The sequence below is a fragment of the Schistocerca gregaria genome, chromosome 2, assembly GCF_023897955.1.
Source record: "Schistocerca gregaria isolate iqSchGreg1 chromosome 2, iqSchGreg1.2, whole genome shotgun sequence".
Classification (NCBI taxonomy): domain Eukaryota; kingdom Metazoa; phylum Arthropoda; class Insecta; order Orthoptera; family Acrididae; genus Schistocerca; species Schistocerca gregaria.
The window spans coordinates 661763899-661790072 of record NC_064921.1 but is presented as its reverse complement, the minus strand read 5'-3'; positions in this window follow the sequence as shown (position 1 = coordinate 661790072).

Below are 26174 nucleotides of genomic sequence, written 5' to 3'. Positions count from 1 at the left end.
CACTCTCTCAAACATTGGTGACATTTGACAGCGACTGTCAGCCAGTGCGAAAGGTTTGGATTGTTTTGTTGTTGTTATTGTAGGAGCGCTGGAGGATATGGTAGCACTGCGTGCTAAGCATAACTAGTGTGTGCTCAAAAACAGACTCAGATACAGCGTTTTTGAATTTTAACGGCCTATAAAAAAGTAATTTGCATGATTTGTTCCTGTTGCTGTAACGATATCTCACGATACGTCGTTTTTTATGTTTCTTTGTTTATTGTTGTTCCATGGGCATTAGGAATAAAAAATCAGCACAGGTGCAAATATCGGCTATGAGAGTTTTCATTATTTTGTTTGTTTTCATAAATGACATTTTGACTTTTGCTACCACAACCAGTTCGGTCCCTATCAAGGATGCATCGTTCAGTTTGCGGCGGAATGTGTGTAGTTGTGGAACCGCCTGATGATTTACAGTTGTGTGCCTGACAGACTGAACAACTTTGAAACTTACCCTTCAAGGGCATCGCCGTTACTTAGAGAGCTTCATAATCACGACCTACGACATCTTCTGACAAAAAAGATTATTTCAGTCTCTGTTCATCTAATTTTTCAATACCTATATTGGTTTGAGGTTGCTGCGTCACACAAGCTATGTATCCTCACCATGAAGTTCATACTAGACCCTGTACGAGCCCCATGGGGATGCTGACCTCGTAATTATTTCTTGAGGGACGCGTACCTCCAAGGACATGGGGATGCTGAGTCCTAGCGTATTTGACGCAGCTACCGCCAAAGAAATAATTCTGCTCTATTGATAAAGACTCACAACTTCAGTTCTGTTACAGCTCTGCTAACTGCACGCAGTCCGACACAAAGGGAATGATTCATTCCTAAAACTATCCCTAGACTGCGAGTAAGCCAATTTCCCATTATATAGTTTCTCCTAACAGTGTTACTACAGGGAGATTATCTGGAGAGCTTTTTTGACGTCTGGAAGATAGAACAGAAGTGCTGGTAGAATATAGTTTCCGTCTGGAAGGACACTGCCCGCCTTCGTCAAGGTTTCAAGTTCAAATCCTAGTGGACACACAGATTTAATCTGATAACAAGTTTCATGCCGAAAGTACGTAATGCCACCTGTTTTAAAACCCATTAAATTACCTATACGTGATGTTGAGATTGTATTCACTAAATCAGAAAGAATTGCTTGTTTTACTTAATGAGATTGGTTTTACATAACAAAATGAGATTTGCCTAGCATACATGATGTTCAAAAATTCGTTTCCCAGACCTATAGATACTTCGACGGGTTCAACAACAAACATATTTCATAAAGCAACGAAATGCCGGAGACGAATACTGAGATCACTAAGCCTCTCTATCTATGGCCTTGACGAAAGAGACAAAAGCAGTACCTTTTTCAATTTGATGTTCATAGTGTTGTGACGTCCTGATGTTCGCGCTGAGTCAGTAAATAAAATGTAGCCATGTAGTTCAAAAAATGGCTCTGAGCACTATGGGACTTAACTGATAAGGTCATCAGTCCAATAGATCTTAGAACTACTTAAACCTAACTAACCTAAGGACAACACACACATCCATGCCCGAGGCAGGATTCGAACCTGCGACCGTAGAGGTCGCGCGGCTCCATACTACATCTACTTTCTACATCTACATTCATACTCCGCAAGCCACCCAACGGTGTGTGGCGGAGGGCACTTTACGTGCCACTGTCATTACCTCCCTTTCCTGTTCCAGTTGCGTATGGTTCGCGGGAAGACCGCCTGTCTAAAAGCCTCCGTGCGCACTCGAATCTCTCTAATTTCACCTTTGTGATCTCCTTGGAAGGTATAAGTAGGGGGAAGCAATATATTCGATACCTCATCCAGAAATGCACCCTCTCGAAACCTGGCGAGCAAGCTACACCGTGATGCAAAGCGCCTCTCTTGCAGGGTCTTCCACTTGAGTTTGTTTAACATCTCCGAAACGCTATTACGGTTACCAAATAACCCTGTGACGAAACGCGCCGCTCTTCTTTGGATCTTCTCTATCTCCTCCGTCAACCCGATCTGGTACGGATCCCACACTGATGGGCAATACTCAAGTATAGGTCGAACGAGTGTTTTGTAAGCCATCTCATTTGTTGATGGACTACATTTTCTAAGGACTCTCCCAATGAATCTCAACCTGGTAACCGCCTTACCAACAATTAATTTTATATGATCATTCCACTTCAAACTGTAGCGCCTAGAACCGCTCGGCCACCCCGGCAATACGGGCACATAACACGGAGAGGTACATATTCAGGAAACTGCCAGACATCAGCCCAGTTAGATATCGTTCTCTGGAGCTTCATTAGAACTGAAATGTATTCTACTCCAGTGGACTCTGAAGAGGAATTAGTTGCAATAATTCTTGAAGCGCCCTTCCACCACCTCCCACGCACATACACATATACACTGAAGCGCCAAAGAAACTGGTATAGGCATGCGTATTCAGATATGTAAACAGGAAGAATACGGCGCTGCGGTCGGTTTCGCCTATATAAGATAACAAGTGTCTGGTGCAGTTGTTAGATCGGTTACTGCTGCTGCAACAGAAGGTTATCAAGATTTAAGTGAGTTTGAAAACACAAGCGATGGGATACAGCATCTGCGAGGTAGCGATGAAGTGGGAATTTTCCCGGATGACCATTTCACGAGTGTGCCATGAATATCAGGAATCCGGTAAAAAATCAAGTCTCCAGCATCTGTGAAGACAGAAGAGAATCGTTGAACGTGTCAGAAGTGCAACCCTTCCGCAAATTGCTGCAGAATTCAATACTGGGCCATCAACAAGTGTCAGCGACATTGGACTGTTGATGACTAGGAATATGTTGCCTGGTGGAACGAGTCTCCTTTCAAATTGTATCGAGCGGATGGACGTGTAAGGGTATGGATGCGGCCTCATAAATCCATGGACCCTGCATGTTAGTAGGGGACTCTTCAAGCTGGTGGAGGATATGTAATGGTGTGAGCCGTGTGCAGTTGCAGAGACATGGGACGCTTGATACGTCTAGATACGACTCTGATAGGTGACACGTACGTAAGCATCCTGTGTGACCACCTGCATCCATTCATGCCCATTGTGTATTCCGACCGACTTGGGCAATTCCAGCAAGACAAGGTAACACCCTAGACGTCCAGAATTGCTACAGAGTGATTCCAGGAACATTCTTCTGAGTTTAAACACTTAGGCTGGCCACCAAACTCCCCAGACATGAACATTATTGAACGTATCTGGGATGCCTCGCAACATGTTGTTCAGCAGAGATCTCCACCCCTTCGTACTCTTACTGATTTATGGACAGCCCTGCAGGATTCTTGGTGTCAGTTCCCTCCAGTACTACTTCAGACATTAGTCGACTGCATACCACTTTGTGTTGCGGCACTTCCTCGTACTCGAGGGAGCCCTAGACGATATTAGGCAGGTGTACCATTTTCCTTGGCTCTTCAGTGCATAACCAGAACACGCCATACATTATCCAAGGTATACGGGACGACCTGATGCGACGACACCAGCTCTCACCTGAAATTAACTGTGCTACTTATAAACGTTCTCTGAGCACCTTGCTTAAAGCCTTTTCAATTTGTAGAATAAAACGAGATCAATAAAATTTACGTACATTCAGAACAAAAATTTTCATTTATTCTTTAACTAGTAGTTTTGAAAACTGTGGTAATTAAGATCACTGTTTTGATTATTGGTTAGTTAATATCCGTACCAGAACGTCGCAATCTGATCATATTTTAACTGTTGTGCCGGCCGCGGTGGTCAAGCGGTTCTAGGCGCGCAGTCCGGAACCGCGCGACTGCTACGGTCGCAGGTTCGAATCCTGCCTCGGGCATGGATGTGTGTGATGTACTTAGGTTAGTTAGGTTTAAGTAGTTCTAAGTTCTAGGGGACTGATGACCACAGATGTTAAGTCCCATAGTGCTCAGAGCCATTTTTTTTAATTGTTGTACTGCATTTTTCGTTTAATACAATCGTACTGTCAAACACATATTGTCCTATAGTGGACAGTTTCTTGGTGTTTATCTGAAGTGCTATGGTTATAAATGTAACGGCAAGAAATTAAAAAAAAAAACGGAAGTGCTCAAAATTTGTATGCTGAACCACGCTTACGTAATACTGATCAGCTCCATCACTGCTGCAGCTCATCTCCACCGCCTCCTGGACTAAGTACTGTTTCACTATATTTGTAAAAGTACAAGAAACAATAACTCCTTTCCTGTGGATAAGTTTGTCGGATTTAATCTTCGTTAGACCAAAGACAATTATTGACCTTAGCAACGTATTCCTAATCCCAAAAATTATCTAAGTGTTGAAACTAACTATAAAAAGGTTGTTTGGTTTTGTTACGACTAACAACTGAAGTGCTAAAAATATGTCTGAAATTTGCTATACTTCTCAGGCTGCTTAATCTGAAAGAAAACTTTGATCGTCGAAAAAAATAACTGACATCCCATTCCACTATGGTTTGAAATTATTCATAAGTAATTTTTACAAAGGTTGAATACCATGTAATTCATTTATGTTTTAAGAGTATTCCAAACAACTGTTGTACTGAGAGGGCCCCCACATTCTAAAAGTAGGTAGTTTTATTCCGATCTTGATGGCATTTTACAAATTTTATACCTTCAAGACAAGGTGAAGATCACTGTGTACATACATAAAATTTTGCTATCTAACTTGAAACATGTACGTACGTAATTTATCAAAGGGTAAGGTTGCTACTAAGAATCTGTAAAGGTTCTCGGTCGATTTACTTCAAATTTCTACATTCAGATGAAACAGTGAGGAAAATTAACGAAAAATTAATGTCTTAGAAACAAAATGCCGTCACTCTTCCATACATCGCGCATTTGTGATGAGATGATAATCATATGCATATCCAAGCAAATAGCAAACTCCATTCGAATTAGATTCATGTCCTCTGTAACTTCATCGAGAGTTTAATTACAGCATTAAACTCGCAGGAAAAGTCCAATATAGTGAGATCTATTTGGTAAGTCTTGCCTAGGCATCACAATCGCTGGATTTTCAAATTGTGAATCCTTTGTCGTCCGTATTGCTCCCTTTCCGTATGACTAAAGGTAACACATTTTCTGAAGGAACAACATGAAGTCGACTAGAGGTCTGACCTACGGCACTTCTGAATAGGTGCTTAGAACAACACTGGTCACGTGCTGTCCCAAAATCTTACTCACTGATGCTTTCCGGGCACAGCTCGTTATCAGAGCATCAAAAATAAAAGTATTGAGTAACATGCGTCAGTAGTCTGTGGCAGAACATCTGAGTCCTGATCCTGTGGGCTGACTCTGTAACCTATTTGGTCTTCCCTCTCGTATTTTAGGGCGGACTTGAATTGGTACATTTTCGTGTCAAACAGACTAATACACTGCCGAATGCTAAGAGAGAAAATAACGACCGCTCAAACCCTAAACAACAAAGCATAACATGTAAACTACCTTTTTCAGAACACTGTAGCATAACAGGAGTTCGTGGATCTAATGCCTAACAGACGTACCCCTTTATTTCTACATGTTAGAAGTCCAACTGCACGATCCACATCTGTCCAACTTACCTGAATTACGTACGTGGTGCCTAACAACACGAGCATATAAATTCTGAGAACGAAAGTACTGCGAAATTAATACTCTGGGGAAGTTGCTTCAGTCGTAAATAATCCACAGACAAATTTTGTAATATCTTGGTGTATTGTCAAGGCCCAGCGTCATCCAATTTTGTATATGTTCATTCGTTACAGTAATGACACAAACTTCCAGCATATTCGATCAGAATTCACACTGAGCTCGCGAATATAACTTTTGTCTCTCAACCCGACACTACCGGTGGGCAAGATAACGTAACCTACACGAGAACGGCACAATAACAAACTCCCAGCATCCTACACAGTGTGTTCGACACTGTAGTTGCTACGCGGGTATTCCTACCACATTTTCAAGATTGTTTTCGAAATGCTGACAGTTTCGCAAAAAACACAAAATGACTCCTTGTCGCAACCAAATGGTCAGCAACGACGATAAATTCACAATACTGAGACAGCACCATCGAACAGTAAAGACAACCAACATAGGATCGTGAGTGGTACAAACATTGTTAGACAACATCTAAGTCTGCGAGTGTGACAGCAATCAAGAGGACTTATTATCAACAAACAATAGCTCCAACTGAGACTCTTAGAAAATGATATCTGCCGGAGTTTTACTTCTTCCTAATACTGTCAGTAACGTTATCAGATACTTCTTTGCCCCTGACGTTTTATGTCATTCTGAACTTGTCCGCCCTTTCGGATCGAAGGAGTGTCTAAAGTTGCAAATTAGACAGTATTTTTGCTGAGGACACAGTTTGTATCCATCCACCCAGCCTCCGATTTTTCCAGAAGTGGCGGCTTCGCCCACGCCCCGATGACTTGCGTTTCTCGGCCATCATCGCTCCACTCTTTGAGTATAACGAACATCACTCGCTTCTGTCACTCCTGAATTCAGATGGATCAACTGAATTGAAACTAGAATATCCGCTCGCATCATCTTGCGATTTTCAAGATCATTATTATAATAAAATTCTCTATGCAGCTACTTCCTCAGTACTTTCTTTAATAGTCACAGTTTATCCAACAAAGGACGAGAATTTCAATGAGCGTAGCCAGTGAACGAACGTACTACTGCCACAGTTCAACGCATGTAACTCCATACTTTGAATACTTCTGTTTTTGATGTTCTAAAATAGGCTGAACCCGAAACACAGCAATAAGTAAGCCTAACGGTTTTTCAACAAGTGACCAGTTGTGTTAAGACGGCTATTTTTTGATGATGTTATTAGATGCATTAACATTTGTAACGGAAAGTGAGACGTTTGAAGAACTGCGGTCAGAGAAACAGCTGTTAAGCAATAGCATCTGTGTCTGCGATGGCAGCTCCATGGAGTCGTAGTATTTTTGTCAGTCAGTAGTGGATAGCTGCGGTGTGCAGCAGGCGGTGGGTCGTTGAGAGTGCAATGTGCTTGGATGCACTTTTGGAACTATTTTAGTTGCAGATTTATTACTAGGAGGAATGTTGACTCAGAACAATGGTTTGATAGCATACGGACAGAAAAAGGTTTTGAAATTAAGAACGAGGTATTATTTGATGAGGTAAAAAGTTTATTTTCGTTTTTGTAGTCTTGTACTGTTAGTCCACTTCACCCTCGTCACAGTCTAGATTTGATAATTATTCTATTGATTGATCTTCTCAGTTAATTTAATGTACATGGAAGTTATTAAATTAAATGATTTTCATATAAGAATCTATAATTTTTTATGTGAGTTACTTCCTAACTGAAATTTCAGAACTTAACGGCTGAGTCAAGTGTTTTATTGGTATTCTGTGTCAAGATTATGAACCCAGTTGCCCTGGAGCGACTGTAGTTAGTTTTTAGCAGTACATTTTAGCTGTGGCGGAGTGTTGCTGTGTTGCTGTTTCTGCCAGTACTTCATTTTGCAGGTGAGATTCATAATATGCCATTGTTTCGTTTCCTTTGCGCAATGTAGGTTCTGTTAGTTTCTATATTTTATCTGGGCCATACGTCAGTGTAAAAATTTTCGAATGTTCCGGCTTACATTCTTGTACAGGTCGCCATTACAGATTTTTTTATGCAGTTAGGTTTCTTTTTTCTTTTTTTCCCAAACAGTTCGCAATGACCAAGTCTGCTGAGCGTGAAATTATTGTTTTGCTTATTTATTAGCTTATGAATAAGATCGATTTTCAGACAAAGGATTCTTTTCAGTTTCATGTAAGTGATATGGCTTTGAGCTCAGTGGCACATTTAGACTGTCAGTTCACATTGCCATAACGGTAACACACACACAAGTAAAAGCTGTTCACTTGTAGCTGTTCTAGCGACCTATTCAGCAGTGGCATAAGTCTCCTAAAAATCAACATACTTCCTTTACAAATGCAGGTGGAAAATCCTTTGGATGAGCATTCACTCTTTATGTGCACTAATACCGACTGGGACCTGACTTGGATGTCAGATGATCTACCTTGTTCTATCCGTGAATCGTAGCTCTCATCAACAAAAGTAATAGGTCAATAGGCAAACTGCCAATCGAAGCATACCTTTCTGTGAGCAGCGACGCAGTGAGGGGGATTCCCACTCGCCGACCAGTCGGACAAAGCGCAGGCCCACCTGCCTAACGGCTGCCCCCGCCTTTTGTCGGCGCGCGCACAGTAGCGGCGGCGCTGTTTAGTAAATTACTCACGTACGCTGGCGCCGACGGTGGCGCTGGCGTGGCGTGGCGCAGACGAAATTATCGGGGCCCGAACTTTCCCTTCTCCTGCGGGTGACGCGGGGGAATTGCGTGGACTGTTGGCAGCGCTGGTTAACGGCCCCGGTGGGGACTGCGTTAGTTAACAACGGCATTACCGGGCCTGCCGCCGCCTGCCCAGAATGCGCCGCGCGGACGGCAACTCCGTAACGAGCGTTCGCGCCTCTGGCCGCCAATCTGCACCGGAAACGGCAGTGGCTGTCGGGGCCACGCGCAGCGCAGCGGGCTTGTCTTCACTCAAATCTGCGTCCTCTGCGCCCTTCACGTTCTTTGACTTCCAGAAGACATTCCGATCTGTCGGTCGGAGAACAAAGCACCGTTTTAAGGAGTATCGAATCAGATTTGTGACTGGATTCAGAACTCTCTAGCAGATACAATTCAACAGATTGCACTTAATGGGACGATCTCGATTGATCTTAAGCTAGCTACTGTAATCCACAGCAGTAAGTAAACATTTTTACATTTACAGTATTTACAGGCCAAAAGTTAACGCAACTAAAGTGCCTGATCCCTTCCAACATAAACTCTTTCTAACTACCAGGGCGATGTCGGTCTAATTGCCTAGGGGATGATTGGCTACGGGGATGATATGCTTACATTTATGACACTGTAGTTAATATAAATAATGAAATTGTTTCTCATGGCCGCGCGGGATTAGCCGAGCAAAAAACAAAAATGGCTCTGAGCACTATGGGACTCAACTGCTGTGGTCATCAGTCCCCTAGAACTTAGAACTACTTAAACCTAACTAACCTAAGGACATCGCACACATCCATGCCCGAGGCAGGATTCGAACCTGCGACCGTAGCAGTCGCACGGTTCCGGACTGCGCGTCTAGAACCGCGAGACCACCGCGGCCGGCATTAGCCGAGCGGTCTGAGGCGCTGCAATCAGGGACTGTGCGACTGATCCCAGCGGAGGTTCGAGTCCTCCCTCGGGCATGGGTGTGTGTGTTTGTCCTTAGGATAATTTAGGTTAAGTAGAGTATAAGCTTAGGGACTGATGACCTTAGCAGTTAAGTCCCATAAGATTTCACTCACATTTGAGCATTTTTTGTTTCTCATGCAGTAATCAGATTTAAACGATCCTAGGCTGAATGTAGGTGCTGCTATCTAAGTAAGTTCCCTAACTACAAACTGTTATAGTTCTTTATAATAATAATGAATGTTGTTGTTGTTGTCATCAGTCCTGAGACTGGTTTGATGCAGCTCTCCATGCTACTCTATCCTGTGCAAGCTGCTTCATCTCCCAGTACCTACTGCAACCTACATCCTTCTGAATCTGCTTAGTGTACTCATCTCTCGGTCTCCCTCTACGATTTTTACCCTCCACGCTGCCCTCCAATGCTAAATTTGTGATCCCTTGATGCCTCAAAACATGTCCTACCAACCGATCCCTTCTTGTAGTCAAGTTGTGCCACAAACTTCTCTTCTCCCCAATCCTATTCAATACCTCCTCATTAGTTACGTGATCTATCCACCTTATCTTCAGTATTCTTCTGTAGCACCACATTTCGAAAGCTTCTATTCTCTTCTTGTCCAAACTAGTTATCGTCCATGTTTCACTTCCATACATGGCTACACTCCATACAAATACTTTCAGAAACGACTTCCTGATACATAAATCTATATTCGATGTTAACAAATTTGTCTTCTTCAGAAACGCTTTCCTTGCCATTGCCAGTCTACATTTTATATCCTCTCTACTTCGACCATCATCAGTTATTTTACTTCCTAAATAGCAAAACTCCTTCACTACTTTAAGTGTCTCATTTCCTAATCTAATTCCCTCAGCATCACCCGATTTAATTTGACTACATTCCATTATCCTCGTTTTGCTTTTGTTAATGTTCATCTTATATCCTCCTTTCAAGACACTGTCCATTCCGTTCAACTGCTCTTCCAAGTCCTTTGCCGTCTCTGACAGAATTACAATGTCATCGGCGAACCTCAAAGTTTTTACTTCGTCTCCATGAATTTTAATACCTACTCCAAATTTTTCTTTTGTTTCCTTTACTGCTTGCTCAATATACAGATTGAATAACATCGGGGAGAGGCTACAACCCTGTCTCACTCCTTTCCCAACCACTGCTTCCCTTTCATGCCCCTCGACTCTTATGACTGCCATCTGGTTTCTGTACAAATTATAAATAGCCTTTCGCTCCCTGTATTTTACCCCTGCCACCTTTAGAATTTGAAAAAGAGTATTCCAGTCAAGATTGTCAAAAGCTTTCTCTAAGTCTACAAATGCTAGAAACGTAGGTTTGCCTTTTCTTAATCTTTCTTCTAATATAAGTCGTAAGGTCAGTATTGCCTCACGTGTTCCAACATTTCGACGGAATCCAAACTGATCCTCCCCGAGGTCTGCATCTACCAGTTTTTCCATTCGTCTGTAAAGAATTCGTGTTAGTATTTTGCAGCCGTGGCTTATTAAACTGATAGTTCGGTAATTTTCACATCTGTCAACACCTGCTTTCTTTGGGATTGGAATTATTATATTCTTCTTGAAGTCTGAGGGTATTTCGCCTGTCTCATACATCTTGCTCACCAGCTGGTAGAGTTTTGTCATGACTGGCTCTCCCAAGGCCGTCAGTAGTTCTAATGGAATGTTGTCTACTCCGGGGGCCTTGTTTCGACTCAGGTCTTTCAGTGTTCTGTCAAACTCTTCACGCAGTATCGTATCTCCCATTTCGTCTTCATCTACATCCTCTTCTATTTCCATAATATTGTCCTCAAGTACATCGCCCTTGTATAAACCTTCTATATACTCCTTCCACCTTTCTGCCTTCCCTTCTTTGCTTAGAACTGGGCTGCCATCTGAGCTCTTGATATTCATACACGTGGTTCTCTTCTCTCCAAAGGTCTCTTTAATTTTCCTGTAGGCAGTATCTATCTTACCCCTAGTGAGATAAGCTTCTACATCCTTACATTTGTCCTCTAGCCATCCCTGTTTAGCCATTTTGCACTTCCTGTCGATCTCATTTTTGAGACGTTTGTATTCCTTTTTGCCTGCTTCATTTACTGCATTTTTATATTTTCTCCTTTCATCAATTAAATTCAATATTTCTTCTGTTACCCAAGAATTTCTAGCAGCCCTCGTCTTTGTACCTACTTTATCCTCTGCTGCCTTCACTACTACATCCCTCAGAGTTACCCATTCTTCTTCTACTGTACTTCTTTCCCCTATTCCTGTCAATTGTTCCCTTATGCTCTCTCTGAAACTCTGTACAACCTCTGGTTCTTTCAGTTTATCCAGGTCCCATCTCCTTAATTTCCCACATTTTTGCAGTTTCTTCAGTTTTAATCTACAGGTCATAACCAATAGATTGTGGTCAGAGTCCACATCTACCCCTGGAAATGTCTTACAACTTAAAACCTGGTTCCTAAATCTCTGTCTTACCATTATATAATCTATCTGATACCTTTTAGCATCTCCAGGGTTCTTCCACGTATACAACCTTCTTTCATGATTCTTAAACCAAGTGTTAGCTATGATTAAGTTGTGCTCCGTGCAAAATTCTACTAGGCGGTTTCCTCTTTCATTTCTTAGCCCCAATCCATATTCACCTACTATGTTTCCTTCTCTCCCTTTTCCTACACTCGAATTCCAGTCACCCATTACTATTAAATTTTCGTCTCCCTTCACTATCTGAATAATTTCTTTTATTTCATCGTACATTTCTTCAATTTCTTCATCATCTGCAGAGCTGGTTGGCATATAAACTTGTACTACTGTAGTAGGTGTGGGCTTCGTATCTATCTTGGCCACAATAATGCGTTCACTATGCTGTTTGTAGTAGCTTACCCGCATTCCTATTTTCCTATTCATTATTAAACCTACTCCTGCATTACCCCTATTTGATTTTGTGTTTATAACCCTGTAGTCACCTGACCAGAAGTCTTGTTCCTCCTGCCACCGAACTTCACTAATTCCCACTATATCTAACTTTAACCTATCCATTTCCCTTTTTAAATTTTCTAACCTACCTGCCCGATTAAGGGATCTGACATTCCACGCTCCGATCCGTAGAACGCCAGTTTTCTTTCTCCTGATAACGACATCCTCCTGAGTAGTCCCCGCCCGGAGATCCGAATTGGGGACTATTTTACCTCCGGAATATTTTACCCAAGAGGATGCCATCATCATTTAATCATACAGTAAAGCTGCATGTCCTCGGGAAAAGTTACGGCTGTAGTTTCCCCTTGCTTTCAGCCGTTCGCAGTACCAGCACAGCAAGGCCGTTTTGGTTAATGTTGCAAGGCCAGATCAGTCAATCATCCAGACTGTTGCCCCTGCAACTACTGAAAAGGCTGCTGCCCCTCTTCAGGAACCACACGTTTGTCTGGCCTCTCAACAGATACCCCTCCGTTGTGGTTGCACCTACGGTACGGCCATCTGTATCGCTGAGGCACGCAAGCCTCCCCACCAACGGCAAGGTCCATGGTTCATGGGGGGATTAAACTCAACTGTGTAGTTGAGCTAATCCAAGTTAGCTCCAGCCCTCAATACAGTGGTTGACACATACGCTATATAATCAGAAGAACTAAAAAACCAGTACACGTTCTCTGCTTAAACTGTTAAAATTCAGATCAACACTGCAAGACTGGTAAACATGCGATGTACCGAGCTTAAGTGTCGAATAGCGCGTAAATCAAGTCCCACTGGCTAACTGAGGTAGTGTTAGTAAAAATCATTCCAAGTCCGATCTGACTTTACTCGGATGATTTGAAATTTAGTGAACTACACGCGGAATATAAGAGTACTGATCACTGCAGATCTTTCTACTGAACTATTGCAGAATGTCTAAATATCGAGATGTCTCAAAAATATGAGACATGCCAACCCATTTTCGCTTATCCACCCTCATTTATTTTGTTTAATTTTCATGAACGGGGACGATGATAGGGAGTTGACCGGGCTTTAATCATCCTTCACTCGAATGAAATTAGGTGACAGGTCTTACTCTATCTGCTAATTTTTTCAGATCTTTTGGTGGTCATTCCATGTAGGAGAGTTGCACAGGACAGGGGAGTTGTGTGCAGGTGCATCGGCAAGGTTCCAGTGAGGGCTGGTGAAGGTAACAACAGCGGTGATCGAGGGTGTTCTCTTTCGAAGGTGCCCTCACCCTTCTCTGGGCCTGAAGAAAGGCAAGGAGGATTATTGCATGGAATCTACCAGCGCAACGGTCTTGGCGGGTGAGCCAGTGTGTCCGGGCTTCGTATTGTTGAATTCTTAGAACCGCGGCTCGATGACAGCGGGGTGTCCGCCAAGCAGATGCCTCGCGTAGGCAGAGTATTTTGCTATGTTCGTCGTTCTTCCCATGCCACAGCTTTCCTGCATTCACTTTAAAAGAGCAAGCTGACTGGCAACTAGTTGTTCGTGATTGCTGACGTAACAAAGCGCCGCTAGTTTTTGGCGGCAAGCCTCTCAGTTGGAGAAAGATTCTTGTGACGTTTTGGAGGGACTGTGTGTACACTTGTACACTTCTGATTGGCGCTAAGATCCAAAATCAGGCACTATTGGCAGCCATGCGGCTTGGTGGGATCGGGGCATCTTAATTTTTTTGGAGTTTGTGTAGAGAACGGAATTTCTCTAGGAACTATTCCGGACCACCGGGAAGAGAATGCGTGAAGTACAGATCGGATATCGGTCGAGTTAAGAGTTTTTACTGTCTCAGTAGCCCGGGCACAGTTTTTGTAACGATCAGCACAACTGGGCATCAATATCGTGACTTATTGGAACATCGTCCTCGCCACAACTTGTCAGCGTGGTCAGTAGTCTTGCAGTGCAGCCCATCACTGACAGCAGACTGCACGCGAATCATGCACGGCGTTTGATAAAGTATTTGGTAGCTCTTACAAAGTAGAGATTCAGTCACTTATTGTGACGCACTCAGAACAACACTTGCCCGCACAGTGCCCACAGCAGATATAAGTGACATTACTGTTACTCGGCCACTGTACTACAAGTCAGCGAATTAGAAATTTGTTACAATAATCAGCCCACTCCCAGTAGACGAAAGGGAACTTCGGTCATTTGACAGGCCCCCATTTCAACTTTGGCAACTAAATATTAGCGTAATATTGTCATGTATTTCAATAGCCATATATTGTCATAATATTTGAAGTTTGGACTCATTTGTACTTCAAATCAATAAATCTCGTTGTGGTGATAAATGCTGCTATCATTTCAGCAATTATAGAGCTACATTAGAATACCTTAAATTAATCAAATTTTTGGGGGAGATTATTCAATATACTGTTAATTATGTAACGAGGTTAAGGCGTGAATTTTCATTAAAGACAGGACCAAGCAGATTCTCTTGCATTCAGACATCCTTCCGCGGATTAGGGAGGGTGACATTTCCGGGAGGTAGTGTGTATCTTATCAACATTGAGATACAGGTTTCACTCAGATCAGGAGTCTAGTTTCACCTAGCTACCAGGGACCCTTTCATACAGATCAGAGACCCGACCACTGTCGATTTATCTAAGTACTGAACTACTGCGAAATGTATCTAGGAATCGAAACGTCTCTTGATCCTAAGTCCCAAAAGCGAGCAGCTACACAACCACCGAAAGCAAATTATAATTTCCATCTGCAACTCCGTCCAGAATAGTGCGAAAGAGGCAGAATAGCCAGCGCGTTATATAAGTCTGGCACTCCCTTCCCTGGAAGTTCCAAACATCTAAGTCACTTATTGACTTGCAACAAACACTAGCACTACTGTACAAATCTTTATACAATAGTGCGGTTTTAAACTTGGATGCGCCATTAAATTTGCGCAAAAACTCTTAACAAAATCGTGGCTTGTGAAGTCGCGATGAGGGGTAGACTTAGCATGGAAGGTCAAGGCCCCTACTATGTCACTCCTTAACACAACAACTAGCGAATCAAAAATTGCCAGTTTATTCAAAACAAGCTTTTAGGAAACAAATAAGAGGCAATCAACACGTGGCCGTGTTTAACACAATATCAAAATATACAATCGCAACAACTGCCTTAAAAGATGAGCAACGGAGATTTCAATACTTAATAAACATAAATTACAATCTGAAGGTGATTTTAAAAGGTGAAGACAATAATCTGCAATATGAAAGTGATTTGCAATCACACCAGTTCGTTACCAACACAAATAACACAAGGAGCACAACAATTGATTCACTAGCAAATTAAGAACCCCCTTTTTTTACCTATACATTACACAGTTTAAATGTCTACCAAACGGGCAGTGACGCCAGGCTGCCCTGGGAAGAAGGTGACTCAACTTAAATTGTCTGAAGCAGCAGACCAGCCGTCCAAAACAACACCTTAACGCCGGGGCGCAACCGGGAGTCACTTCCCATTAGACGACACGTCACAGCTACTTTGCGGAACGTGGCGCCGCTCCCATACACCCCAACTCGCAGAAAACTGGAACAAAAACAGACCACAGAAAACACGGCAAACACCAAGCAAACATTAATTAATATAAGTTAAAAGATCAATAAAGAGCAATATAAATGGAGGACCAATAAATGCTTTCAATAGAAGTGACTCAAGCTTTACAACAATATCAATGCTGTAAAACATTTAAACCAAGAACTGTACACAAATTCAGTGCTGAAAATATAGTATCAGACTTCTACACTCTAGTAATTTTCCAAACAATATTTCCGCATATGATTAAGGCCGACAATGTCAACAAAGATGAAATGGAAAAAATTTCAAGATAATATCCCCTTATCCAAATGCACAACTTCACAACGATACTAGGTTTCGTGCACTTTAATTTCTTTGCATAGGTCTGCAGTGTATCTGCCAATTGTGTAACCTTGGTACGCAGAAAATTACAACTAGACTATGACCTGATATTTTCAATACCTTACAGTTACTACCTCATTTGGGAACACTGATCAGACTGGAACCGCGCGACCGCTACGGTCGCAGGTTCAAATCCTGCCTCGGGCATGGATGTGTGTGATGTCCTTAGGTTAGTTAGGTTTAAGTAGTTCTAAGTTCTAGGGGACTGATGACCTCAGATGCTAAGTCCCATAGTGCTTACAGCTATCTGAACCTTTTTTTTAACACTAATTTTTTAAAGAAAGTAGTGACTGCTGTTCTCCGTGTGCTCACACACCTTGCTGGCTGCTCTTACTTCACCAACACGTACATTAGGGCTACCAACCAACAAGTACACTCACTGCAACGTAAATCGTTCAACGAAACGAAGGCACCAAAAGCACTTACACCTTCGATGGAGAGCGTTGTTCGAGATGGTCTCGAGGATGGGTCGCTCCGAGAAAACGGCAAAGCAACGGGACGAACAGCGCCCAGAGCTAACATCCCTCCGCAGCTCGTGGTTGTGCGGTAGCGTTCTCGCTTCCCGCCCCCGGGTTCCCGGGTTCGATTACCGGCGGGTTCAGGGATTTTCTCTGCCTCGTGATGACTGGGTGTTGTGTGATGTCCTTAGGTTATTTAGGTTTAAGTAGTTCTAAGTTCTAGGGGTCTGTTGACCATAGATGATAAGTCCCATAGTGCTCAGAGCCATTTGAACCATTTACTTAACATCCAGCAGGTCGACCCCAAACTTGCGACCGTCTTGCATGGTAGACCGGCTGCGCCGCTGCTGGCCGAGCCCGAGTGTTTTCCTCCTTCGTCCCCGCGAGCACGTCCTTCCGCCTCGTAGCGAGACCGACCCCCAACCACCGCCACCGCAAAACAGCCCCCAGATCTAAAGAGGGGCAATGATCGTATTACAGCAGGGTAATCGATAGTGACGTGACAAAGAGCTGGTGGGCCAGAAAGACGCACCACGGCTCAAAAATAACATAAGGCACTTCATTTTACGTAAAGCAGTTTGCTCACAAATTAAGCAAATGTATATTTTTATTGAAGTGGTCAAATTCAGTTATCCTATCTCTTGAATACTTACTGTGTGTACATGTATAGCATATGTTTTTCACAGGAGTTGGGCTGTTCTTTCCAGTTCTGCAATCTTATTTTATGTTGTTTCAAATATTTTTGAATTAAGGGCAAAACTATTCAAGATACAAACAGTTAATTAAAAATTATTACTCACGTAAATCTCAAAGCCTAAATGCTATCGACGATTGTACATACGTCTGGCCACACATGCTGCCTTGCTGATAGTGTACCTGTCATGGTTGTAAAACACGCTGATATTAATCCAGTGTTCAATTAAAATGTCTCTTACAGGTTAATTATTTACATAATATACACTCCTGGAAATAGAAAAAAGAACACATTGACACCGGTGTGTCAGACCCACCATACTTGCTCCGGACACTGAGAGAGGGCTGTACAAGCAATGATCACACGCACGGCACAGGGGACACACCAGGAACCGCGGTGTTGGCCGTCGAATGGCGCTAGCTGCGCAGCATTTGTGCACCGCCGCCGTCAGTGTCAGCCAGTTTGCCGTAGCATACGGAGCTCCATCGCAGTCTTTAAAACTGGTAGCATGCCGCGACAGCGTGGACGTGAACCGTATGTGCAGTTGACGGACTTTGAGCGAGGGCGTATAGTGGGCATGCGGGAGGCCTGGTGGACGTACCGCCGAATTGCTCAACACGTGGGGCGTGAGGTCTCCACAGTACATCGATGTTGTCGCCAGTGGTCGGCGGAAGGTGCACGTGCCCGTCGACCTGGGACCGGACCGCAGCGACGCACGGATGCACGCCAAGACCGTAGGATCCTACGCAGTGCCGTAGGGGACTGCACCGCCACTTCTCAGCAAATTAGGGACACTGTTGCTCCTGGGGTATCGGCGAGGACCATTCGCAACCGTCTCCATGAAGCTGGGCTACGGTCCCGCACACCGTTAGGCCGTCTTCCGCTCACGCCCCAACATCGTGCAGCCCGCCTCCAGTGGTGTCGCGACAGGCGTGAATGGAGGGACGAATGGAGACGTGTCGTCTTCAGCGATGAGAGTCGCTTCTGCCTTGGTGCCAATGATGGTCGTATGCGTGTTTGGCGCCGTGCAGGTGAGCGCCACAATCAGGACTGCATACGACCGAGGCACACAGGGCCAACACCCTGCATCATGGTGTGGGGAGCGATCTCTTACACTGGCTGTACACCTCTGGTGATCGTCGAGGGGACACTGAATAGTGCACCGTACATCCAAACCGTCATCGAACCCATCGTTCTACCATTCCTAGACCGGCAAGGGAACTTGCTGTTCCAACAGGACAATGCACGTCCGCATGTGTCCCGTGCCACCCAACGTGCTCTAGAAGGTGTAAGTCAACTACCCTGGCCAGCAAGATCTCCGGATCTGTCCCCCATTGAGCATGTTTGGGACTGGATGAAGCGTCGTCTCACGCGATCTGCACGTCCAGCACGAACGCTGGTCCAACTGAGGCGCCAGGTGGAAATGGCATGACAAGCCGTTCCACAGGACTACATCCAGCATCTCTACGATCGTCTCTACATCTACATCTACATCCATACTCCGCAAGCCACCTGACGGTATGTGGCGGAGGGTACCCTGAGTACCTCTATCGGTTCTCCCTTCTATTCCAGTCTCGTATTGTACGTGGAAAGAAGGATTGTTGGTATGCTTCTGTGTGGGCTCTAATCTCTCTGATTTTATCCTCATGGTCTCTTCGCGAGATATACGTAGGAGGGAGCAATATACTGCTTGACTCTTCGGTGAAGGTACGTTCTCGAAACTTTAACAAATGCCCGTACCGAGCTACTGAGCGTCGCTCCTGCAGAGTCTTCCACTGGAGTTTATCTATCATCTCCGTAACGCTTTCGCAATTACTAAATGATCCTGTAACGAAGCGCGCTGCTCTCCGTTGGATCTTCTCTATCTCTTCTATCAACCCTACCTGGTGCGGATCCCACACTGCTGAGCAGTATTCAAGCATTGGGCGAACAAGCGTACTGTAACCTACTTCCTTTGTTGTCGGATTGCATTTCCTTAGGATTCTTCCAATGAATCTCAGTCTGGCATCTGCTTTACTGACGATCAACTTTATATGATCATTCCATTTTAAATCACTCCTAATGAGTACTCCCAGATAATTTATGGAATTAACTGCTTCCAGTTGCTGACCTGCTATTTTGTAGCTAAATGATAAGGGACCTATCTTTCTATGTATTCGCATCACATTACACTTGTCTACATTGAGATTCAATTGCTATTCCGTGCACCATGCGTCAATTCGCTGCAGATCCTCCTGCATTTCAGTACAATTTTCCATTGTTGCAACCTCTCGATACACCACAGCATCATTTGCAAAAAGCCTCAGTGAACTTCCGATGTCATCCACTAGGTCATTTATGTATATTGTGAATAGCAACGGTCCTATGACACTTCCCTGCGGCACACCTGAAATCACTCTTACTTCGGAAGACTTCTCTCCATTGAGAATGACATGCTGCGTTCACACATGGGAGAATAGGAGCCTGTATTGCTGTGAAAGGTGGATATACACTGTACTAGTGCCGACATTGTGCATGCTCTGTTGCCTGTGTCTATGTGCCTGTGGTTCTGTCAGTGTGATCATGTGATATATCTGACCCCAGGAATGTGTCAATAAAGTTTCCCCTTCCTGGGACAATGAATTCACGGTGTTCTTATTTCAATTTCCAGGAGTGTAATATCTAACTTGCTCAGTAGATACATATCGTGATATTATTTCATTGATCGAGCCCTTTTGTGCAATAAGATTTACAAAAGTTATTCATTATTTACTAAATTAATGTAAAATAACCTTCTTGGCTCTATAACTTCTTTCACACATTATCTCCATAACACATCCATAGATTCGTTTTATTCACGACTTTAAAATCGTTTGTTATGTTTTATTGTACTAACAATTGTTAGTGTCGCAAATGTATGAATATGTACACTTTGTAACTCTGCTGGGCAGACAAGATGTCATATTGTGATAGTGCGCTGATTTGACAGTTCCACATGGACCCAGCCGTTCTGTTCCATCGCAACCACGCTCTCCAGCCAGTCATCAATACCGTAATTCAACACACGTAATTCAATCATTGTGCGCGACCAAACCAAATACTTAAGTTCAGTTTATAGCGTGTCACGCCACACTTTGTATCCAGGAAAATGTTGTTGTTGTGGTCTTCAGTCCTGAGACTGGTTTGCTGCAGCTCTCCATGTTACTCTATCCTGTGCAAGCTTCTTCATCTCCCAAAACGTACTGCAGCCTACATCCTTCTGAATCTGCTTAGTGTATTCATCTCCAGGAAAATATAAAGTCCATAATATAAAGTCCATAAGAACATAAAATAAAAGGAACTACACTCGATGTTCCAGAAGTCCAGCGTCTGTCAAGAATGCAAACAGTGACACTTGATAATTATGTCAGCAAGTTCAGTGTGCTCCACATGACGTGGGATTTGGTGACGCAGGCGCAGAAATCTTGTCGCGTCTGTCACCTGTAGTCCAGTCCTCCTGACAGAGGCAGAGTCCCGTTACAGCAGAGCAGGGAGAAGCTACAAGTTCTCCAGAGTCTAACTGGACGGAGCAATGTCTAGTCCAGCTGGGTGGAGCGATGTCGAGTCCAGCGGCAGTGGCATGAGAAGACGGAGCTTTGCTGTTTTCTCGGAGCGACCCATCCCTCGAGACCATCTCGAACAACGCTCTCCATCGAAGGTGTAAGTGATTTTGGTGCCTTCGTTTCGTTGAACGATTTACGTTGCAGCTAGTGTACTTGTTGGTTGGTTGCCCTAATGTACGTGTTGGTGAAGTAAGAGCAGCCAGCAAGGTGTGTGGTTGGTGACTTGAGGTGGCTTCCGGAAGAGTGAATTCCGCCCGTCCTGCAGCAGGCTGTGTCGGCATTTTCGTAGTACCCGAGACAGCTGACTTGCTTTGCCGGTGGTCACGTGATGTGGCTACCTCTGCTTGTGTCGACGCCGCTAAATCTGCGATCTGCACGGTATCTGCCAGTGTAACATATTTCTCCATTGTTGGCAAAGATATAAGGGTAATTTCAGGAGTGACTCAAGAGAGTGTCATCGCACCGTGACTGTTTGCAGTATATATAAACCTAGTGGAAAACGTCGAATGCTCCACGTGGCTTTTTGTTGACGTTGCTGTAGGGAGGTAGAAACACTGGAATGTGGAAAAATGCAGGCTGATCTGAGGACTGTCAGTTCACCCTGAACGTAAATAAATGTAACATAATGCGCATATCTACGTCTACATCTACGTGGATACTCTGTAAATCACATTTAAGAGCCCGGCAGACGATTTATCGAACACCTTCACAATTCTCTATTATTCCAATCTCGTATAGCACATGGAAAGAACGAACACCTATATCTTCCCGTATGAGCTCTGATTTCCCTTAATTTATCATGGTGTTCGTTTCTCCCTATGTAGGTGTCGAAAAAATATTTTCGCATTTGGAGTGGAAAATTGGTGATTGGAATTTCGTGAGAAGATTCCGCCCCAACGAAAAACGTACTTGTTTTAATGATGTCCACTCCAAATCCCGCATAATTTCAGTGACACTCTCTCCCCTATTTTTGGCCACAGCCAGCCGCCACTCGTCTCCCTAAGCGCACGGCACCAGACTACACAGCTCCACCGTTGCCCGAGCAACTGCAAGACTGCCAGACAACACTGGAGAGCCCATTCTCCCTGCGTACGTGGCCACTCGCTTGTCAGTTGTGGTTGGTCTCCCCAGACATACGTATTGACGTCGGGTGGTGTGCCGTTCACCGGCCAGCTGCAGGACGAGAACGCCGGGAGGAGAACGACACTCAGTGGCGCGCCCTCCGTGCACCGATGCTGCTCTTGAGGTGTTGTCCTGCAGCTGCTGCCCACGGCCCTCAGCGCCGGCAACAAGTTGAGGCCACATCGCTCTCTCACGTCAGATTCCCCTCAGTTTGCACTTGTGACCGCTCAACACTTCGCAGTGGCGTTTCACTCGGCTGCTTTGGTATTTCGCGCGCTGTTTGTGGTGATAGAAACACACCACCAGGTCCTGCACCAACTGCCAAGTGAGCAGAAGAACTGCCGTTAAATCACAGCACATGATTTTCAGTATATGAAGAAAAAGGGACTCATAAGACAGGGAAAATTTGCAACAAAGCTATAATTGTCTGTGATGAAGAAACTGTAGGCTATCTTTATAACAGATGATTTAACTCTACTTCTCCTGTTTTAGACTTCATGTCACAATTTTGTTGTAAACTGGGGCGGGAGAGCAGGGGCAATAAATATTCCATTTATGCTATCAAAATTAAAGGCAAAAACTTTAAAAGTTCCACTTCTGTGAAAATTAAATGTTGGAGTGTATGTTTTTATACGGTTATTTGTAAAACTGTTATGAGTGAATGTCGTGTGACTAGGGCCTCCCGACGGGTAGACCGTCGCCGGGTGTAAGTCTTTCGATTTGAAGCCACTTCAGCGACTTGAGCGTCATAGGGGATGAAATTATGATAATTAAGACAACACAACACCCACTCCCTGAGCGGAGAAAATTCTCCGACGCAGCAGGGAATCGAACCCAGGCTCTTGGAACTGACATTCTGTCGCGCTAACCACTCAGCTACCATTTTCTTTTGTTTGAACTACAAAAAAAACCTAAGTGCCACCGCCACTTTTCATCCAATAACAAAAAAATCTGGACCACTTCAGGCGTTGGCTCCTGACTAAACCTACTCCAGAGAGCTACCTATATACCTGAAGAAAGACGGGAAATCAAGGTTAGGGCTATCCTTACAAACAAAACAAAATCTTCCTTTTGTTGAATTTCATTTTTCTTTTTATAGATTTTTTATTTTTTTCTCTTTTCCTTTCTTTTTTGTTGTGTAATTGATCAGAAGCCTTCTGCGCCTCGCTGGTAAAATGTTGAGTCACGTCCTCTCGAAATTGATGTGTTCTGTTAAATTGTTCAGAAATATTCATTGGTTCAAACAGGAAACCTTGTTCTCTCTTGGCTTAACACATTCCAGCTGCGAGGCGGGTCGTGGAAAGCACTCCCAAGGAAGTTTGAGAAAAATTGTCTGTATTTTGGGTACAAAAATGTTGAAAGTGTCACAAGCTGCTCAGCTTTAGGGTATGTCAATTATGCTTCTTGGTTAGCTAAATGCTTTCAGTGTTTCTGTGCTGTCGTTTCCGTTACTCATTAGTTTTCTCTCGGTCTCACTGCATGGACCTACGGCAGTTTACGAAGGAAATACGCAGGCTTCCGTGGCCTGTGTCAATCTTTCTATAATCTTTTTCATATTTTACATAAGTTACCACAATACTGAAATAACAAACGTTTCATCCGCATTGCAGCGGCCTTGCTCCAGTCATAGACCGGGAGTAGGCACAGAGGAACATCACTGGAATAAGGCAGAAATGACGGTTATTTTACTACTATGGTATTTTATAGCGTGATTCAGGAGCACACCCAGAAGAAATGCAATGACAACAGGTTATCAGCTTCGACTCTTAAAAGTCATCTGTAGAACTAGTATTTTGTTATAAAAGTAACGCGTCGAACAGTCTTCAAGAAAACTAGTATTTTGCTCCAGAATAACATGTCGAAACTCACCTGTCTGTCATTGTTGGTTTGTTGGTTACTTGACATCAACTCAGTTGAAGTGGTCCTATAAAGCAACAAAAAATAAGACGTCTAACGTATCTCTCATCTTATTCACATCGCATCCAGTGACTGTTCGATGTGATGTTTTCTAAGAAGATACTGGTTGTGAGAATAGCTCATACGAGTCGAAACTGTTAAAATGTAATAAATTCATCGATTAGATCAAGACAACTGTGAACAAAAAGTCTTCTACGAAATAGATCTCGTGATCCATTTGACAATCTCAATTTTCATTCATCATACTCGTCTTTCCATGTTTGCAAAAGTTAGTTAGCTAGTTAGTTATGAGCTGTGATTTAACGGCACCGTGCTCGAAAGTTGGCGTAAGGGCTGGTGATGAGTTCTCGCAGCCCTGTGCTGAGCGACTGTGGAGCGACGAGCTGCTGTGAGAGGCAGCCTAAGGAGGCATGGTGCGTGACAGCGAAGAGGCCGCACCACAACTTGGAGCCAACGCCGGGATGCGAGAGCAGCAGCTGCCGGACAACACGTCGACGGTGTCCTCGGTCAGTGGAGGGGTCATCCAGCGTGTCTTCTCCCCATACTGGCTGGTTCCTCCAGTTGTGCGGCTAGCAGCAGTACTAAGTCTCGGAGCATACACCTGAGAAGAAGAGTCTTGGTCAGCAAACTGACAACATAAGCAAGTGGCCCCGTATGCTAAAATCAAGCATTTGCATGCGTCGTTTAGGGGGCACCGACGGTCCGTCGGCTGTGGTGCAGCGGAATCTGTTACTCAAGATGGGTGGGGGTTGGTAGAGATCAACCTTTGATAGTGGCCCCGTGTGTATGAAGAATGGGGAGGCAACTGTCCTGTCGGAAACTCGAAGAAAGAAGCTAGTCTATGGAGAGTCAAAGAGGAAAGACACGAGACAAGGAGCAGTGGAGACAGAAGTGCTGTGAGGGAACAGTTGTAACACCCCACCCATCACTTATCTGCTTTCGGTGTGTGTTCACCCCAGGTAATTAACCAACAGATCAACAGAGAGTGTAAAACTGCCGCAATATCGGATAACGTAAAGAAAATAATAACGCCCTGTGACTCCTGATTGAACTGCGGTGGCAGTGTTGACATTAATTGACTCAGAATTGATCCCTTTTAATTAAAAAGGGATGCACATTATTGTTTTATTCAGCTATTGAACACCTGATGCAAATGTTGAACATAAAATTAATTAAGAAAGTGACTTGGGATTTCAACTACTTGAGTGAAAACGGATGCAGTCGATTAGCACAAATTTATTTTAACTCACGACCTTTAATCATCACATTGCATGACTATCCTAACAGGGAGTGGTAATATATTGCGTTTGCGTGGAGTAAAGCGCGATAAATCAAAAGTAATTCCTATCGACTGACCCAGGTGCAATACGAAGTGCGAGAAGAATTCTACAATACACGGCCCATGAAACCCTCGTGGAAACTTTGCGGATGGAATCCAACAAATTTATCAGTGGCCTGAGTGGGCACAATATCACCGAATTCAGCGTGGAGGAGTGGTGGTGTTGTGAGGATGTCAGCCGACCTCATGGTGCTGCAAGGCTGTGCTCGTCTATTCACTCCTAGCTATCTTGCTCAGTACATAGCTGAACCAAAACTTCCTATCTCCAAGCTCAATCGTTCCCTTTGCTAAGTCCTAAACTGTAGAGATACTCACTCTTTCTCAGGCAAGCTCAGCCAAGAACGCCATGTCCACACTCTAGGCAAGCTGGGAATGGAAGACCTCTACAGAGACTTCGACCAGTGCGCTCTTCACCTCGGTTTCCCCTCCAGCAAAATCACTTATGCCAATTGCAGTGCAAGTCGTGTTAATTATGTGTCGCTTCCCAGTGCTGACCAATGCCTGCTCTGGGCAGTGAACAAATTCCCACAAAATTTCCCTTCCTCTCAACTTCTTCCATTTAGCTCCCCCCAGACCACCCATCAAGGTTATTGTGTGCACAAACACCAAGTTTTCCGAAATTCTGACTCCCGGAAGAGTACCTCAAATTCCTTGGTCCTAGCTTCCCATCCGAGGCCGGCGTATTTCATGCTGTCGCTCTTCACCTGATTTACTTCAGGCTCTGCAGACTGTGAATTCAGTGTGAAGTTGCTATAGTCATGAACACACATATTTTGACCTCTGTTGGCCGCTCCACCGTAGCTTTGCGTGGCTTTGTCGCATGTTTCACAGAAAACGTGATGATGGACGTTTACCAACAGGTGTACAAGTTCTCTGTCTGTTTCCCTGTACACCAGCATGGAGTCAGGGT